This window comes from Anoplophora glabripennis, unplaced genomic scaffold (assembly GCF_000390285.2).
Source record: "Anoplophora glabripennis isolate ALB-LARVAE unplaced genomic scaffold, Agla_2.0 scaffold6, whole genome shotgun sequence".
In the NCBI taxonomy this organism is placed as follows: Eukaryota; Metazoa; Arthropoda; class Insecta; order Coleoptera; family Cerambycidae; genus Anoplophora; species Anoplophora glabripennis.
In genome coordinates, this window is record NW_019416749.1 from 2,304,003 (window position 1) to 2,309,150 (window position 5,148).

The window sequence follows — 5,148 nt, forward strand, 5'->3', positions numbered from 1 at the left end:
TAATCGCATCCCTCCAATTTTTTCTCCCAGTATTTCCAAAATTAATTAATTCACCCTTGAGATACTGCTCTTTGGAGCACTGCTTTCATTTAATTCTTTTAAATAAAGCAAACTATAAAACGGAACAATGCATCTAACAGCTAACTCAAACAATAATTAATGAATAAAGATTAATGAAATAAAAATTAATAACAGTCTGTTTACTAGCTTGATTTTTACAGCATATGCTCAGAATTTCCTCCATTGCAGACCAAACACGTCTCAACAAGTCTCGACACATCTCGACATGTCTCGACACGTCTCGACACGTCTTAGCATTATGTCTTAGCTTTGTTTTGGTTCACTCTAAGGAATTCTATAACAATTTGCTCAGAACCAGTTTTCATCAAATCTTATGTTTTCCTTCTTTTTTTAGAATCTATTTGTAACAGCTGTCCAAACAGTTCTTGCATCAAAAGAGGTACCAGTTCGGAGTTCGGGATTCTTAATAATTCCAGATGCGTTTTTATCATCTGTTCTGGCAAAAGGAGCTGTTATGGAAATTGACTGGCGTTTTCGTTTTTCTGAATCAATTCAGAATACTGTTCTGCGTCGATTAAGAACTAATTTCACATAGTTCTCAAAACAAAACAAAACACAGTACTGCATTAAACAAAACCTATTTCAATATACTTTAAGCAGAAAGTCACATTACAAATCCCCTTATTGTCATACATATAGGGTGTAAAGTCAACTTACATATTCCATTTCATATACGAAAAAGTTCCATCTTTGCGTTTTTTTTCTATTATAAATACCGTCAGGAAGCTGTAGTTTAATTTTTATAAATTGTACACGACACACCCTGTATAAAGTGACGGTAGTATAATTCATGCGAACTAGGTTGATGTCAGGGGTCATTGACATTGAGATTTGCAAACAAAACACTGTGGTTTAATTTATAAATATTTTTGTTAAAAACTATTTATAAATTATTTTAAATTTCTTAGATTAGTATTTTAATTTATTTCTTATTATGTATTTTTAAGCAGCAAAAATAATTATATTAAAACAACGTATGCACATACTATTAGTTAATATTTAATAAAATCATGTAGGTATGAAATATTATTTTTTAAAACATTAAGTAGAAGATTTTTTTTTATTGTTCGACGTTTTGCCTGCATTGACTTAAAAAAATATGGTTACTTTAGGTAAAATAACATGTCGCAAAGTCATACAAATGCAATCTGTTTTTACAAAATATTTTCCATTACAGTTTCTCTCGGCCACTTTAGTTTCAGACAGTTGATTTAAGTGCAGTTTAAAATACAAATTATAACTCGAAAAGTTACATCCTGTATATACACTCTCAGAAAAAAACAATTACACATAATTTAACGAAATACGGGAGAAAAATCGAAGAAAAAAATACAATTTTTTCCACAAAATGACGGTAATTCATTTGTTCAACTTCGATTTGATCGAAAATTAATTTCATTCGTACTTATTTTTTATTAGTCTCGTATAATTGCATTGCAAATTTTTAGTTATGAATACAGCGATATATAACATGTCACGGTTGTGTCATTTTATTAGCAAATTAGTGGATTAAAAAGAAATATTCATAGATGTTATAAAATGCATAAAAAAGTACTTAAGCTTTTGAAAAAAACATGACTTATCGATTAGTCAAAGACATTGGCGGCGTGGCGTTCACCTTAGCAGCTTCCAATACATACTGTGTTTTGCAGTAATGACGGTGTGTTTCTACTGTACAAACAAACTGTAGGGATTGTACAAACAATGTTTACATATAAACGTTTTTAAACAAATGTTCGATAAAAAACAAAACATTAACCCATAAATACGAACAAAGATTAATGAATGAAAGTTTATAAGATCGGAAACCAGAAAATATTGTTCATTCGGTTTCAGTATTTCAAATAATTCCAAAATACTCCAAAGTGAAGTGGCAACAGTGATTTTTTGGGGGCTGCATATTTCTGAATTTAAAAAGAATTTTGAGAACATTTTTCAAAATGGAATATCCTGTAAAGAGAGTTGAACATTAATGATGAGATTTTTTAAGAGTGACGTTCACAGGTTTTGAAACTTTAATTGGAAAGGTAACCCTATGCCAACATCGAGTCGACACTGACTCGAAAACGTATTTTTCAAATATTTGCCACACGAAGGAAAGTGAAAAAAATATATACATAAATAAATATTCATAATTTTATAACAATAGCGATAGAAAAGAACTATAGTTCTTGTTGTAAATATGGAATATAAAATTTATAATGGGAGCATCGAAGTTAACTGCTAAAACTAATAACTGATGAAATATAACTGAACTCGATCAGCCGCTTGTAGTATAGGGTACAACGGTGGATATAGACATTGTACTAGACTGATCTAGACTGATAATCTAGGTATAGATTTTTGGTATCCAAGAACATTATTTGACTTCATTTAATACGACTCTGGAAAAAAAAAAGAATTTATTGAAATCAGTGAGATGATTAATAGAAAACTTGTTAAGTATCCAAATTTACTGCAAAAGGCGAACATTTCCAGCAGTACAAACTGTGTCGAATTTAATGAACGCAACTGTCCGCGAATCATATAGGTCTAGGTTAGTGAAGAGCCCGTCCCGATCGTAAAGGCGAAGGTCGGTCGGGCCAAGGACTTCACATTTATTAAGCGCACTCCATATTTCGTTAATCAGCGTTATTCAAATTATTCGTTCGGGGGAGTTTTACGAGGAGCAATCCGTGGATGGATCGGGCTCCGTTTGTTCACTGAACCTTTACTTTTAAAGATTGCAAGTGTAAATTTTTTGTGTTACCTTTACTACAGTCAAATGTAATAATATCGTCTTCTATGATTTTCTCAATTTTTATGTTTATGGCAGAAATTGGTATACCTACGTATGAGAATATTGTGTATTTTTGTATAAAATTCTTTATAGATACTTTACAAAAAATATTAGGATATGCCTGACCTTGAATATGTACTCGATAAGAGTACTTTGTTACATCTCTGGCTTTTATGCCTCATTATATATTGTTGCTTTAGTTCTGTCAAGTATTGTGAGATTTACTCGAAAAACTAAGGTATATATAAATGAATGACTTTTTAAGATTACACATGAATACTTAATCAAAACGCAAAGTAGAACATATTTCACCAAATTGTAGTTAAGTTAAATATAATTTAAATTCAGTTTGTAGTTATTTGTTATACTATCAAACGGTTGTACTTTGTAGTCAAACTTTAGCAGCCGACAGGAAACTTGATACCAAGAAATGTAATTATATTGTAGTATAACAACCCTAGGTTCGACAAAAAATAAGTAAACGTAGTTGTGACCAAAAATATGTATGATCGTCATAAGGACTACCTACGTTGTGTGTATCTATTTTTATATTGACCGGAAGGCGCTGGCTACTAACTTTGTAGAGGGGATGTATGGTTTAATTATATAATACAAAAGCAGAGTAAATACACCTAACCTTTATTTACATACAATTCAAATTAAACATGTGACAAATAGAAAGAACAACAAAAAACATTAACAACCATTTAACATCGAATGAGAGTGCCAGGCTCACCTAGAGCTCCTGCGGGGAAAGAGCATGGCAGAGAAACCCACGATCGTTGCTCTTACTACCCAAATATAAATACAAAACAACCACCAATCAAAGGCATAAATCAAGAACCTTTGCTAATGATAATTAAGACTGAATATATTTAACTTCTCACTAAATGTCACCTCACTCGAATCAGACTGAGACACTTCCAAGTAAAACTGAAGAGGTTTGGTGTTAGTTAGCCGGCAGAGCCGGAAGGTACTGGAGTCCCATACGGGAAGTACTGGAGTCCCAGCTATAGTTGAGATTCGGAAGATCTGTTACCAATTCTTTTTTTTGTATTTAATTATTCTTATTTTCAGATTCGTTCCTCACGGGCGAAAATGTTAGTGAATTCAACAAGGCCCTTATATGCGTCTTGACATAAAGTGAGCACAAAAAATCAAAGATAAGCGTAATCATGATAAAACAAATTAAATGTGAAACAAAGAAGTTGTTTTGCAATATCTGGGCAGACACGACAATATATACATATTTTAACATGTAATAAATCATGAACAATCGTTAATAATAATTGTAACAATTTTACGTTAGAAAAATATACGCCCCTGAGCATAAAACAATGAAGGCTAAACATACACAAAGAATTATTATCATGAAACATCTATAATCATCACAATCATAAGATTACATAGAACAATTAACAACAAAGTACTAAAAGAATATTACCTGCTAACTAATAACACTTTAAACACTTAATTTTCTACTACTTTTATATTTTCCGCACTACACTGATCGTCTTACTACCTATCTGTACACTGTTCTCACTTCAACTGCCTATCTTCAACTAACTAGGCTTCCTTCCAGAATTTCCTACCTAGGCGTTTGTTTTTTGTGCTTCCTTCTATCGACCGTTAATATTACTTTTTCATTGTTATACAACACCTATGTAACAGGTGACGTCGTAGTTGATAAGATAAGTACGGTTTTGCACAATATACTATGTTTATAATGGTAGTAGACTTCATTTTTAAGATTCGAAATTTACTTATCTTACTGGCGAGAACCCTGAATGTCGGGATGATTGGCATAACTATGTCATGTTAATAATTACCTAATTGACTGGACTTACATTTATATAAATAATTATGTGACTGACCTTCCTCTTGTGACTCCGCGTAGCAATACGGGACGGATTAGCCAATCTCATTTAATATATTCTTAATAGCTTGGAAAATCCGCCTAAAAACCAGCTATTTGATTTATCACTTTCCTTTCCAATTATTGGAACCTCTACGCTCTTCTCGTGGTTTCGCGCGTTATTAAAAATATGGGTTTCTTTGTTCTGTACCAGCATAGGTTGCCGCCTCCCGAACGCGAAAGATGACTGTCACATGGCCCCGACTCTAAGCGAACTTGTTCAAAAAATATTGCTAAATTTCTCCGAAGGACGACGCTAAACGTACTTGAGAGCCCTTAACTTTCGATAATTTGTGTTGACTGAAATATTTTAATTTTTGGCCCATGCGTTCCTAGAACTAACAAATAAATTACTACGCGTCCCGGCCTTTGT